The 15,783-nt window shown below is 32.7% G+C and overlaps 1 long non-coding RNA gene and 1 other non-coding gene across 2 annotated transcripts; one reads left to right on the top strand and one right to left on the bottom strand.

Annotated features, from left to right (window-relative positions):
- Positions 1-5,858: 5,858 nt before the first annotated feature.
- LOC107063054 (uncharacterized) lies at positions 5,859-6,174 on the bottom strand. Its single transcript, XR_001475038.1, has 2 exons — positions 6,073-6,174; positions 5,859-5,982 (listed from the first exon to the last, which is right to left on the bottom strand). It is a non-coding gene; the product is annotated as an uncharacterized lncRNA (long non-coding RNA).
- A 9,023-nt stretch (positions 6,175-15,197) lies between these two features.
- MIR8016 (microRNA MIR8016) lies at positions 15,198-15,267 on the top strand. The gene has a single exon (NR_127177.1). It is a non-coding gene; the product is annotated as a microRNA MIR8016 (primary transcript).
- Positions 15,268-15,783: the final 516 nt, after the last annotated feature.

Consider the following 15,783-nt stretch of genomic DNA (forward strand, 5'->3'; position numbering starts at 1 on the left):
TTTATTCTTAGATATTACTACCCATGTATCTTCTTCTAAATTATATGATACAAAACTTGCTAGCATTCATGTTAATCATCATGAGAAGTCAAAACAGGACATTAAGATAGAACAAGAGTAAAACCCAAAGTTAATTATATGCTCATAAAGTGAAAAGAGAATCACAAATTCTACTAATGCTTGCAGTAAATTGAAAGAGAGAGCCTGCATTGATGGATGCTTGCAATAAATAAACAATATAGTTACAACTTTGTTTAAAGATTGAAAGATTCACCTTTATTTGCAGAGAAAGAAATCGACACCGAGAATTTGAATCGACGATGAAAGCTTTGGCTTCAAACCGAGTGAGTTTCGAAGGTGAAAACTAAAACTTCAAACTGATGAGAGGCTTGACGACAATCGGAGGCTAATCATCTGTAAAGCTATGGGGAAGAGACAAGTTAGGGCTTTTTTTAGCTTTTAGGTGAAGAGCAGGAAATGAGATGAACTAAATTAAAAATGCCCTCTTATTTTAATTTAATAAAAATAAGAGACCTCATGAGGGTCTCTTATTTTAAAATATTATTTTACAAATTTGACTAATAAAATGAGATCTCACAAGGTATCTAAACCTCAATTAATATTTTTTATTTTAACAAATAGTGACCTCGTGAGGTCACATATTTTATGCAAAGACATACTATAAAATAAAAAATTAAAATAAGTCACTTATATTATTAATTAGGAAGATTTTTTTATAAAATTGACCTCACGAGGTCTCTCCTGTTAAAAAAAAATTAAAAAAACTTATTGATGCAAATAGCGACCTCATGAGGTCTCTTTTTAGCGACCTATTTTTGAGGTCTCTTTTTTTAGGTTTCCTTTTGCAATTTTTTTAGTAGTGTTACTCCCTTTGTCCATTTTAAACGGCTTTCAAAAACATAAAATAAAAAGAACATAGAGTAAAAAAAGCAATTACTTCTTCTAGGAAATAATTTCAGTTTGCCATGTTACCAACTGTTAATTACTTAGTAAATATGGTAATTATAATTAACAATCTTATAATAGGAACAAAAATACAAAATACTCTCTTATCTACCCCCATAGTGTTTGTTTTGCCTCATTGAAACCAACTTTCAATATTACTTATAATCTCTTTTGCTCCATTTTATAATTGGATAAAAAAAACTGAAGGTACTAAACAAGCATAAGAGAAAGACTATTGAAGGGATCACATGAGTTGCACATGTACATGACAGTTGTCCATTAGTTAATTATGTTTAGTAGTTAGTTAGCTAATTATCTAATTAACAGTGATTAGTTGTAGTTAGAGGTAGTTACAGATTATTCGTATTGTATATAAATGTAGTTGTACATATACTGTTTCATTCATTCAATACAGAAGATATTTTTCCTCATTTTTTTTCAGTCTCAATATGGTATCAGAGCTGAGAATAACAATTCTAAGCATCTAAGGGAGAATGCTTCAGGTTAACAATCGGCAAAGCTTAGGTTGCAGATCGACGAAGCATTTGTAAGTGATTTGATTCAATTTCTTTCATCTTCATTGTTGCTATTTCTTCTATTAAGGAAGTTGAGGTGCAACAATGATGGAAATCAAAATCGACCAGCAACATCCCATGTTCATAGGACCATCGGATGGATCTGGATTTGTATTATTTCTGATTCAACTAAAAGGATCTGAGAACTATGGATTATGGCAAAGATCGATGTACATAGCACTGCAGGCAAAGAGAAAATTAGGATTCGTACTTGGAACATGCAAAAGGAGCTCGTTCGAGAAGAAATTGCAGGAGCAATGGAAAACCTGCAACGCAATCATCTTATCGCGGATCATCAACATTGTGGCTCCATCTCTTTTCAGTGGAATTGTTTATGCTACTGTTGACACCCAATTTTGACCCTCCACAATATAAATTAATCATCGAGTTTCTTCAATTTCAAGCGATTTAAAATAATTAGTTTTAGAAAATTTCAAAAATAATAATAATAGTTTGCAAATTACTTTTAAATAGTTTTGTCGCCTTTTTATAATTTTTGAATAATATACATGTTTTACATAATTATGTATATAATTAGTATATTTTATGAATATTCGAAAATCGTCTCAAAAAGATTTTATTTTAGTAATTATTTTATTAAATTAGTTTAGTTTAAATCATGGTTATAATTTCAAATTATTTAGTTTATTAAGTTATTTATTTTATTTCGTTAAGATTAAGAAGCTCATTAATTAATCATACTAATTCATCTTATTTAACTACTAGCCGAGTTTACTAAATTTGATCAATTCGACTAGGTCCTTAACTTCAATTGTCTATAATTGCAATTCATTGGTCCTTTTCTCAATTACAATTTTAGTCAATCCTTACATCCAATTTTATTTCATTTTTTGGGCCATTTTCCCCATCAAATTCCAAACTATTTCCAGCCCCACCCTCAAAGATATCCGACCCAGCCCGTTTCATCTTCAGCAAAAGGAACCCAGAGAGTTCAACTTTCCCAAAACGTTAACAGCAGCAGCAGGACGCGACTCTGAGACGTCAACAACAGCCGCCCTCACGTCTCTTTTTTCCCCTTTTTCGCGGAGTCACAGGCTTGCACAACAACCCCATCCTTTGCCTTGAAAAGAAGCAAAGGAATTCAAAATTTGAACACAGATTTTCCCCCTAAATCGCCCAATTGTTTCCTTCTCTACGTTTAGTGATTTGAAAAAAGGTTTTGGAGTTAGGTTCTTTGGCAATAATCTTTTACACTTACGAAATCTTGAAGCTATTTGTAGACATTGAAATTTTGTGGACTCTACAAGACGTGTTCAATTCGAATTGAGACTCTAGAAGGTGTGTTCAGTTTCAATTAGAATTCTTGGAGGCTACTCAACCCTAAACCTTAGTTCATGTCTATATAAAGGGTACTAAATTCCCTTAAAGACATCTCAAAATATCCCATAAACTCTAGAGTATTTTTAAAGATCAAGATCTCATATATTCCACAAAAGTCATGGAATATTAGAGGTCGAATTTAAATCATTCTAGTTCGAGAAATAAGCCACTAACGACCCTTGAATCATGGATAAATATCTCAGGAGAGTAGAATCTAGGGAGGAACAGAATTGTACTCGCAATTTTTATCAATACAGTTATGTTTCTTCAGATTTTATTGTGTGGTTTATTTATTTTCCATATGTTTAAAATTTGTTGCAAACACTATTCTCGAATTCTAAATTCCGAGAAAGACTTTGATTGAAGGTTTGTTCAAATTTCCATGTCTGTTGTTTGAGTCTAAACCGGTGTAAGAAGTTGTTGCTTTCTTTGGCTGCTTTTATTCTCAGTTCGCTGCCCCTGAAAAGGTAAACACTCCTTTTATGATTTTAGTCTCTTTGTCGTAATTTAACAGTAGTTTAATTTTATTGTCTGATTACGTGATCCTGCTAGACTGATGTGATGATGGTATAATAATCGGTGGTTTAACTTGTTCGCTATTCATGTTGTTGTGTGGTTCTGTTTTGCTCAAAATCTTAGTGATTCTGTTCGGCTCTGAGTCGGTTTCTTCCTATTTTATTTTTGTTTCACCATTAATCTCATCTTGTAGGCTGTGAGAGTTGCAGTTCAATCGTGAAGTTTGAAATCATCTTCTATAGATGATTTCGATTTCCATAATCTGATAAATAGATCATTTTTTACTCTTGTTACTTGCAAACTAAGTGTTGTGACTAGTCCATTGGTAGTTGTATCTCTAAAATCTCTTGTATAATGGAGTTGGCTGTATATTCCCGATTATCTCGTATTATGAGTTGACAAAACTGATTATTTCAAGTTGTGGGAGTGTTCGTTCCATGTCAACTTGTGTTGTTATAGCTTTGAGTCCATTTTAGTAGTTGTTGCTTTAAAATGATTTTTAAATTTGTGAATCTTCTTAGTTTTGGTTCGGAATGCGTCTTTGTCCAACCTAAAACTAATCTTGTTCTTGGTTACTGCATATGCTTTTTTAACTTGATATTCTCCTAAGCTTATGGGTTGCTTAACTTCTCATTTCATATCTGTTTGAATCTCAACTTATCGTTATGCATGTTTAGTTTAATTTTCATGCTTGCACAACTTCCGATTTAGCGGTTTAGGTTTCTTATACATATATGATCTCCTATACTGTGATGATGATATTCTCTATATGAAGTAAGCTTATTTCAGCTAAAATGTAGTTGTTCTTAAACGTTTTCAGCGTCCAGCCTTAATGGAAATATAAAGTTGCTTTTTTTGCATTCGAATATAGCTAAATGTCACTCTTTTGCTGATTGTCATGTTGTTCAATGGTCAATGTGAATTCAATGTTATCGTAATCATTTTTTAACGCCATGTAGTATTTGGTTAACTTGATGTTACACTTGGTCTTTCACTTTGTGCTGTCTATTGAATCCCCAAGTTAACCGTATTTTCCAATTTCAATTGTTAAAAATGCCCTCTTAACTTGCTTATTTCTTTGGGTTCTCTGCCTGTTCCCATTTGCCATTTTTAACTTTTATGTTCCTTTTGTGTAGTTTTCTATGTTGTCCTAGGTTTTGATTCGATGAAATTGCTTATAGATAAGAGTGGTCAGCTTTACTGTGAATATTGATTTAACCCTTGCTTGCCCTTTTTTTTTTACTGTACTCTGTATTGAAGTTAATAGTTGTGTATAATGTCTAATAATCCTGACATATTGCTATGATGTTAATATAAATAGGATGCTTTAGTTTTCACATGATTCCATCATCTATGTTTGTCCTTAAATTAATGAAGCATGATTTGTTATTTGTGGTTATTTAAGTTTAATAGGCTAATTCATTTTGTTACAGTTTATTAGTTGTTTCTTGTAATATGCCTCTCATCATTATTGGTTCATGATTTTGAGTTGTTTAAATTACCGTTCTAATTCTTATCGTCTTATTTTCCTTACATGAACCTTTCCGAGTCCGTGGTGGACTCCTTCTCTTTTGCATCCTCGAGATGAGCCATAGAGGTTCAATTTTTCTCCATTGAGTCAGCCTTAAATGCCTTCGAAATGAGGGAAGCTGATCTGAAAACAAATTACAATTCTCAAGTCCCAAAAGCCCAAAAAGGGGTTGTATACAAGATGCATACAGCTACATACATCAATATACAGGTCAAAAATGAAAAATACAGGGCTAAGGCGAAATACAGGTGTTCGAAAGCAAGAAATACATGAAAAGAACTGATATACACTCTCATATACACTGATATATATCCGGTGTATACGCAAAAAGGGGAATTGGGTTAAAGCCCAAAAATTTGCAGTGAAATTGGCCCAAGAAGGGGCCCAATTTCCTTATCTCTTTTACTCTTCTAATTGTTTTGATTATGCTTGACTAATTTTATTTAACTCTAACTTTAGAACTATTAATTAACTTACTTAGACCCCCAAAAGATGAGTTATTTTCTTTGTGTTGGTTTACTTTTAATACATTTTTAGTGTTTATTTATTTTATATCTTTAATTAAGTTAACTCTTTGTTCTTAAAAAGTTATGTTATTTAATGCTTTTCACTTAATCACATTTTTACTCATTTTAAAATTGTTTTAAGTTAAAGTATTTTTCTCAAATAAGCTTTAAAAATGTTAATTTTTTTTGAGAAAATACATAATTACCTCATTAAATTAAGACCTGTTTTTTAAAAAGACACTTGAACTTTGCGAGGGTCCTATTACCCCCTTAAACAATTTTGAAGTGTTATAAAAATCCCACTTTTCAGCCACCCTCAATTGCAAAAAAGAAAGTGTGCTCACGCACCAATTATTATCTGACACGTGTAAAATTTTAATTTTTAATCTTTATTTTCATTTTTGGTTTTCTTAATTTATTAGCTTCATTTTTTTTCTCTTACTTCTTCTTTCTTTATCGCTCTTTTTCGTTGTTGCAGCCTTCCATCTAGCCAGCCGCCATCACTGCAAGTCCTCGACTTGGCCACCATCGCCGCCAATGGAGTAGCCTTCATCACGCCATTATTAAAATCTCATCAAATCATTATTAAATCAAAATAAAATTACTAATAAATTATAAATTGAAAATTAATAATCACCTTCAATCTATCATCTTCTTTCCAATATTAAAACAATTATGCAGCGGAACTCCATTATGATGGAGGTAATGAAATACTATAATACTCTCGAATCGATGCTAAAGAACTACATTTTAAAAAAAAAATATTATCAAAGGAGGTTCACAATTATTATTATTTTTGAACAAATAAGGGACAAAAGAAGAAAAGGGAACAAAGAGAAGCAAGAAGACAAGGAAAAAAAACTGAGTGAAGTAAATGGGTTTTCTAAGTTGAAGAAGATAGAGATGAGATAGTTGATTCTTTTGAGTTTTGGGGAAGAAGATAGCAAAAAAAAATAAAAAAAATGGAGAAAGTACAATAAAATAAATAAAAGAAAAAAAGAACATTTCTAATTAAATAAATACTTAGATAAATATATATTTACGTTTTGACTCAGCTCACTCGCTATCAGAGAGTGAACTACACTCTACATGCCACATAGGCAAGTAATGGGATAATAAATTCATTCTACATAAGAAGAGGGGGTTAATAGGACCCCCCGCAAAGTTCAGGTGTCTTTTTAAAAAACAGGTCTTAGTTTAATGGGGTAATGATGTATTTTTCCCTTTTTTTTTCAATTAATTTAAAAATACTTACTTAGTCATTTTCTCAAAATGGTTAGTCAAACTTTCATGCTTAAATTAACCAATTTGGTTTAAATCATATTTTAAAAAATGAGTCAAATAAATTCTAATTAATCTAATTTTGTTAAAATTCTATTCACTTGCATTTTAATTCAAATGTTTCATTTTAGTCCCCTTTCTCTAAAAAATAAAATAAAATAAAATGTGTCATTTATTTAATTATTTTCTCAAAGCTAATCAAATATTGTAAATTATTATTTTTTATGTTAAATCCTTTTTCAAAAAATAGTCAAATATTTAATCTAAGTCGTAGGATAACCGCATATTAGCGGACACTTCAAATGCTTTAAAAACCTTCTTGAAGTGTAAATGAGAACCTCTTACCCATTTTCTCTAAATTTTGAAAGACTTAATATGTTAGAGTCTTTTTAAATTAAGTTTTCTTAATTTCTTTAAAAACTAATTGGTGCAAGAGGATTGAAAGTACCAGACTCTACTAATCTAGTTGATGAGGTTGTAGCTATTAGAGAGGCTTTGCAATATTGTTGGGAGAAGGGATATACTAACATTATTGTAGAGTCTGATGCTTTGGCATTGGTACATATGCTAAATGGTGATTGGGAGATACCATGGAGTGTTGATTTGAAAGTCAACTCTATTAATAGGCTGAAGGATTTGATGTCAGTAAGAGTACAACATTCCTTAAGAGAGGGAAATACTCTTGCTGATTTTTTTGCTAACCTGATTTTTTGTTTTGCAAGAAACTGTGAATTTACAAATTTTCAAGAGGTTCCAATTGTAGGCATAAAGATAATCAACATAGATAAGCAGAATATTTCAATTATGAGAATCAGACAATCTAATGCTACAAGTTACTAAAATTGTGAGTTAACCTACAAAGATTCAAGATGAGTTTTAAAGCTAGTTAGATTAACACTATATGGCAGTTCCTATAGATCGTCTGAAGTAACTTTGTTTGGTCAATATACCACGCACCTGGTGAGAGCTTTGAGGTGTATCGTGTGGTATAAAATCAGGACTAAGAAGGTAATCACATTCAAGTGTCTATCTAAGTTTGTTTTAATTTACACCATATTCTGTAAGAGCGTTATAGGCAGTGCAAGACTAATATTCATTAATGGGGTTAGTAATACAATCGTAGTCCAACAAAGAGCATAATAGTGCTATTGGATAGACATAACTAGTTATGCAACCTAATGAGATAATTGATTGACAAAATCTCTCACAATCCATAAAATCAGTAAAGTTTACTCGAATTTAAGAACAAGTGGTGGTATTAATCCCTTGGTTGGATTCAACCCACCTAGACTTAGATTTGGGTAAGGATTAACTGATTGTAGGTTGTAAAGGTACAAGTTGACTCAAAATGGAAGATAACATCCATCGATTTGTTACTCAAGGAAAGATCAGATCTAATTACAAAGTCAAAACATCGGATGGTCAAGATAAGAAGCATACCTATTTCTTGAAGATTAAGCGAAATGACGTTTGAGAGCTGTAGAAGGTCGGGGAAGTGGGGGAGTTTAGACAGCAAGAGAGCTCGTTGAAAAAGACTTGGATCGTTCCATTTTCCTTTTTTGATTTTTGTGTGTCTTTCTTTCAATTGTCTGCAAAGATATTTTCAACAACTCTTTACCTTACACTTTTCAATATTGTGATAAGCCAAATCCAGCGAACTCTGGCTACCAACGGCTCGAGACAGCCAAAGAAGAGAACAATATCTCTAAAGAATTCTTACACTTAAAATGTTCTTTTATCCATCAAAAAACTCTTCACATCCAAATATATGCAAAAATTTCAAACCTTAAATTAAGTCTCAATTCCTCAAAATATCATAACTCTAATGATATTTATATGATTTTTTTTAATCAAAAGACTCATTGGGTCTTAAATTTTATTGAATCTATATAAAAAAGGACAAGAACATGTGGGCAACAAAGCATAGTTAAAAGATTAGAAAATTGATTGTAGAATTGAGCGCAAGTACTTACAAATTATGCATACTTGATAGATTGAGAACGTTCTGAGGTTTTGAAGAAAGGAAAAACATTGGTGAATTAGTTTACTTAACTTCGATTCTCTGATTAAGGTAGGTTATTGTTTGTTCTATGTAATAGAGAGTCTCTTAGTAGTGATTGATAGTCATTGAGTAATGCTATGAAATTTTCTATGTACTTAATTGTTGTGGTTTGAATTATTTATATGTTATTGTGATTGATTTGTAATCTAAAGACCACAAAATTCATAATCTTGAACTTACTCTATCAAAGTAATGCCTTGAATAAAAAAGGTTTGATGAAATATTATTAATAAAGTGGAAAGTGATAATAAAGAATGATGAATTAACTATATTATTAGATCGGGTGCCACGAGTCGGCACAATATTATTAGATTGGGTGTCACGTTCTGGCACGATAATATTAAAGAAAAACATATTAAATTGGCTTAACATACTCAATCTCAAAGACCCATTCCCAAAAGAGTGTGGTGCGGAGGCCTAAGTCCTCGTGTGTGTTCTTGATAGTGTTGAGTAATTATATACTTGCTTCATTATTGTCATCACTGGTACATGTTGCTTGTTGTTTGCCATTGGCTAAGTGTTATAGTCAGGGGGAGATCTAGCCTTATGGGTGGGGGTGCCACGGCACCCAGTGGCCTCGGTTAAAACTTTGTATATAAATGTGTATAAGTATAAAAAGTTGAATATATAGTAGATTTGCCACCCAGTTACCAATACGTTGAATGGTGCAACTAGCAAAGGGCGCATTTTTTAAAGTGAGCATCGAGGGTTCGAATCTCTGTGACAGCACACTAGATTTTTTTATCCCTTTGCTTGTGCGAGGGCTTTCAGCTCTTCCTTTTTTTTTCCCTCTTTTTTTTGTCGTTGCTTCAGTTTCTCGTCCCCCTCAATTAGTTCCTTTATTTTCTATTCTTTACGTATTTACTTATCTTTAATTGATACGAGTGTTGTGTGATATTCTATATTAATTCTAGATTAATATTAAATTTTGAACGTCACATAGAATATTAATAAAAATATATTTAAATAGTTTTTTTTTTGAAAAAGCTTTTAAAGTGATGTATATAATCATGTTAAAACTTTTGAATTTAAAAGTTCTTTCAATCTTTAACGTCACACTAAGTGGAGATAATTGGATTGAAGCTATAACTTTTATTTTTTTTCTCAACTACATGATAATAGATGATGTTTACAAATTTGAATTTTTAAGGTGAAAAATCTCTTGTTTTCTCAAAGTTATAGAGAATAAGCTCTCTTATTCCTAAAAAATATAAAAAAAAAACAAACTATTTAGGTGTATATCTTTAATATTAGAATATTTAAAAGAATTTTTTTTTACTAAATATGTATATTTGATCAATGTATTTATAGAAATCGAAAAAAACTAAATAACCCGAATCATAACCTAAAATGAAGAAACCGACCCGTTTACCATTTAGAAGACATGGCACCCCTAGCCTCCGAATCCTGGATCCGCCTCTGGTTATAGTTGATTTCCTGTTATACTTTATGCATATTAATTTCTATTTTGAGTCGACCAATAATATCTACTCAGTACGTGCTGCCCTGTATTGACCCTACTTGTATCTTTCTTCGTTTTTCTTTTTGTGGAGTGCAAGTGTACCAACGTCTTGGACTTATAATCATATTAATATATTAACATGTTTAAATTTTAAAAGTAATTGCATACGCTAAAAAAAGATTACTTCAAATGTAGTAACAAATAAAAGTAGTAAGAGCCCGTTTGGATTGACTTAAAAAGAGTAATTTTTAAGAAAAAAAAAAAGTAGGGGGAGACCCACTTTAAGTTTTTAACTTTTTAAAAGTCATTTTAAACTTTTTTTTTTTAAAATAAAATTATTTTTGACTTTGCCAAACATTTCCAAAAGCTACAAATGACTTCAAAGTAGGTTCGACCAACTTTTAAGTCAAACCAAACAAGATCTAAGTCAAAAAATAAAAAGTAATGAGAGTCCTACTTTTGTTTTTTAACTTTTTATAGTCATTTTTAATTTATTTTAATTTTGAACACTCCCAAAAACTAAAAATGAATTAAAGTAAATTTGATCAAACTTTTAAGTCAATCCAAACAAACTCAATTTAAGATAAAAGGTAATTTTTTTTTTTTTTACTTCAAATGTGGTAACAGATAAGTAGCAAGTTTAAAATAAAAGATAAGTTGAAAACTAGAAATGAGTGGCTAAGCACAAGAATTAACAAGTAAATGAAATGAATAACAATAATGTGGTCTGCGGAACCGATTGCTGCGGAATCCACTCTCTTATTGTTGCATCTTCCCTGTCAGTTTAATATAATCGGTGCTTCTCAGAACTGCTCAACTCCGGCCAGTTTCAATGGATCTTCAGAGCTCCATTCGGAGAATCGGCCATTCAAGCACTGTATTCACCATTTTTGTCACGGTTGCCTTTTTCCTTTTATTATCCCTCCCTTTTCTCTACGTCTCCCCCTGCAATCTTTCTCATCATCGTCTAGTAAGTCTTATCCCTTGTTGTTCAATCTTCTATGCCTTTATTTGTGCCTTTTTATGTATTAATTCCATGATTTTTGTATAAATAGGGTGATTTGTACGGAGTTGAATCTAATAATAGGTCCATTCTAGGCTTAAAATCGGATCCTTTTAACTCAAGGGTAAAAGACACTGTTTTTGCACTCATGGAGCAATTAACCCAGGCAAGGAAGCAAGGTGCTTGGATAGCTGCAAAGTCTATTCCAGAGAGCATGCATTGTTTGTCAATGAGGTTAATGGAAGAACGAATTGCACATTCGGAGAAATACATAGATGATGGGAACCCTACTCCATCGGAGTTTGAGGATCCTAAGCTTTATCATTATGCAATTTTCTCTGATAATGTGCTTGCTGCTTCAGTTGTTGTGAACTCAGCTGTACAGAATTCAAAAAATCCATCACTGCACGTGTTTCATGTTGTGACTGATAAAGTGAATTTTTGGGCTATGCAAGTTATGTTCAAGATGAAAGATTACAGTGGAGCTCACATTGAAGTGAAGGTTGTTGAAGATTTTAAGTTCTTCAACTACTTAAGCAACTTCAATCTGCAAAGATGCATGCAACCAAGAAATTCAGGAACCCCGTATATCTGTCAATATTGAACCACCTTATGTTCTATTTGCCCGAAATGTATCCCAATCTGCACAGGATTTTATTCTTGGGTGATGATGTAGCTGTTCAGAGAGATCTGACAGGCCTATGGAAAATAGATATGGATGGGAGCTGTAGAGACATTCTTTGGGTCATTCTATCGATATGGACAGTTCATGAATTTCTCACATCCATTGATCAAAAACAAGTTTAACCCCAAAGCATGTGCATGGGCTTTTGGAATGAATTTTTTGACTTAGATGCTTGGAGGAGGGAGAAGTCCACTGAAGAGTACCATTACTGGCAGAACATGGTGAGATGCAGTTAGCTTCTTTGAATATGTTAGTTTCTAGATTTAGTTGCAGTCATAGTGTTCTGTATCAAGCAAATATATCTCCCCCATTTATGCTTGCAGATGTCTTCTGCTTCTCCATATAGTGTGTGTGATTACACTCTAGGTTTTGTATTGCTAAAAGTCACATTGTCCTATTTCTAAACTGGGTATAAGTAACTTGTTCCAGGATTACTTTAACTGCAAGTATATTTCTCTAGGTTTTGTATTGCTAAAAGCCACATTGTCCTATTTCGTCGTCGCTGGGTTTAAGTAAATTGTTCCAGGACTACTTTAACTACAAGTTTATTCATTCTGACTAATATAGCTGCTAATATTTTGCAGAATGAAAATCGGAAATTATGGAAATTGGGAACATTGCCTCCAGGTTTGATCACATTTTACTCCACAACAAAGGTACTTGATAGGTCTTGGCATGTATTGGACCCTCGCTTTAATCCAATCATCAACGTGGATGATATCGACAATGCTGCTGTGGTCCACTTCAATGGGAATATGAAACCATGGCTCAATAATGCAATTATTCGGCCTCTTTGGTCCAAGTATGTTGATAAAGAAAATGAGCATGTGCAGGCATGTAATTTCAATTTTGGTGATGGTTAAACATATGCTTGATGGAGTTAACAAGCTAGTCCTACGAGCATCTCCTGTTTGGCTGTTTGGCTTGACACTTCTCCCTCACACATAAAGTTAGTACTCAACTTTAACTTTTCTACTACATCTATCGTAGTTTTAGCATTTTTCTTTTTCTACTTCAGTTTAGTGTTTTAGTTTTCAATTGTTTATAAAAAAATTTACCATTCTTAGCGGCTGGGGAAATTATTTCAAATGCACTTTTTAATTTTGAAGTTTATATCAGTGTATAATGTCAATTTTCAGGGGTAATATATTTTCATGATTAAGTAACACTTATCTGGAAATTCATGACTAAGCAACATCTTGTCTGCTACTTAATTGTCCTTTCTGTGTGCTTGCTGCCATTTGATTTTTGAATATGGGCCCTGCAAGTTTCTTTGCATAATAATTTATTGTTTTCACATGGCAATTAAAGAGGTGGTTTCTCCGTTTTCTTTTATTGTCAATCCTTCCCAAGAACATGTCAAGCTTTGCTTTTGAGAAATGTAACAATCCAAACACATGTCAAGTTTGTTGGAAAAATGATTCTAGTATCTCAAAAGGATTTCCAACAAAGTTTTAATTGTATAATACTTTATAAGTTTCATATGGCGATTAAAGAGGTGGTTTCTCTGTTTTCTTTTATTATCAATTCTTCCCAAGAACATGTCAAGCTTTGTTTTTGAGAAAGGTAATAATCCAAGCACATGTCAAGTTTTCATTGCATAATACTTTATGAGTTTCATATGGTGATTAAAGAGGTGGTTTCTCCATTTTCTTTTATTGTCAATCTTTCCCAGGAACATGTCAAGCTTGTTTTTGAGAGAGGTAATAATCCAAGCACATGTCAAGTTTTCATTGCATAATACTTTATGAGTTTCATATGGTGATTAAAGAGGTGGTTTCTCCATTTTCTTTTATTGTCAATCTTTCCCAGGAACATGTCAAGCTTTGTTTTTGAGAGAGGTAATAATCCAAGCACATGTCAAGTTTTCATTGCATAACAATTTATTTATAAGTTCCAAGAGGTGGTTTCTCCCTTTTCTTTTATTGTCAATCCTTCCCAAACACATTTCAAGTTTGCATTGTATAATAATTATAGTTTCACATAGCAATTCAAGAGGTGGTCTCCCTTTTCTTTTATTGTCAATCCTTGCCAAGCACATGTTTGAAGAAAAAAGATGGGCATATTGTTTGGGGAACTTTCTTAGTTGCCTCTGGTGTTGGCTATCTCATAAACATATAAACTTTGATTGGTGCTGGTTTCACTCTAATCATGCTGTTGATACTCCCTTTCTCATAGCATTTTCATATAAAAGTATGGTAACCTAAGCAAATTGTAAGTGTCTTTGCTTTATCAAAAAATAAATAGTAAATATCTTTGTTTTATACTCCCTCTGTTTCAATTTATTTGTCCTACTTTTCTTTTGAGTCCGTTTAAAAAAGAATACATCTTTCCCTTTTAGAAACTCTTTAATTCCAACTTTCCAAATGGCAAGTTTATCACCACAAGACTAAAAGGCATGGCTTGGTATATGTTGATTGGGAGCACATCACGAGTTCACTTCCTGCCACTGGCACGAAGCGTGGTATTTGAGATTGGAGTGATGGGCTCATACTCTACCGAGTTTCAAACCTGTTGGCCAACTGGGGTTTGGCCAGCTAACTCACGGGGGAGATTCTCGGTTATCCCAAAAAGAAGTATGTTAGAGAGGATTACTTTAAGAACTCCAGTAAATTTTGAGAATTACTTTAAATGCCCAATAGGCTTGAACTAAACAAGTGTAGATAAAACTTGAGCTTGAATTTGCACCCAAACTTTACTCTTTAGGATCACTTAGGGTAAATATGCATAAGCTGAGGTGATGGTCTAGTTGAGTGATGAAGTTGTCAGTTTAGGGTTTCAAGTGTTTCCTCTTCACACTTTGGTGTAGGTAGAATAAATTCATATTACCTTTTTCTCGGGCTTCAGTTGTCTGGCAAAGCTGCTACCTTAAAGTAGCATACATATAAGCTATATTTTCTCGTCTCCATTGGTAATTGGTGATTTTGTAGAAGTAATTGATAAATATTAGATAGGGTGTCTCATATATACTGGTTCAGAAAATATTCTGGTGAATGAAGTTTGCAATGCAGAAATTAGATGAATAATAACTAGAATTGGCTGTGTCGTCCAAACATGAAAGGAAGGTCAACGTTGCATGGTGCCTATAAATTTTTGTTTTGTTCCTTATCCATCTGATATGACACAAAAATGATTATCTTGTATTCAAAGACTACCACCCCAACGTGAAGAATAATTGCAAGACCAATTTTGGTTTTGGGAGTGTGAATCTTGAGCAAATGCTTGCTTGCCTATGTTAGAAAAAGTATAATTTTCATGATAGCAATATGCATGGTCTTTTCTTTCAAAAATATATTATATTAGGAGTTGCTATATATTTTTGAATGGAAGGCCCATGTGTATTTCTTTCATGAAACTTTTTCTCATAGGTAATGAACATTCCCTTTTACTGCCTTTTCTGTAATCATCATCAAGATTCTCCTCCCAAATTGGACTAAAGCTGGGATGCAAGTTTTTACAGGTTGGTTGTATTCAAAATGCTAAGATAAGTGTAGACATTAAAAGCAATTTCTCATCTATTGATATCAGAAAAGTTTGATGTCAGATGACTAAGGCTATGCGCATCACCCATCTTCGAACTTTATGGGGGAAAGGATGACCAACAATTGCAGAATTTGTTGTGTCCAGATAAATTATGGTATACATGACTGGGTTAGATAAGTTAGGCTACTTCATTCAGGTTGATTATAGACATTCAGATATCTGATATCTACATGTGACTCTCCTTGTTAACTGATATAGCAGAATCAAATTCCTTGGTATTTGTGGGCTTCCTCAAGAAACTAAAGTGAAGGGTGTTATGTGACACGGTACAGTCACCCAAATAATTGTCTGCACTGGCACAACTTGACGCTG

This window comes from Solanum tuberosum, unplaced genomic scaffold (assembly GCF_000226075.1).
Source record: "Solanum tuberosum cultivar DM 1-3 516 R44 unplaced genomic scaffold, SolTub_3.0 scf00013, whole genome shotgun sequence".
Classification (NCBI taxonomy): domain Eukaryota; kingdom Viridiplantae; phylum Streptophyta; class Magnoliopsida; order Solanales; family Solanaceae; genus Solanum; species Solanum tuberosum.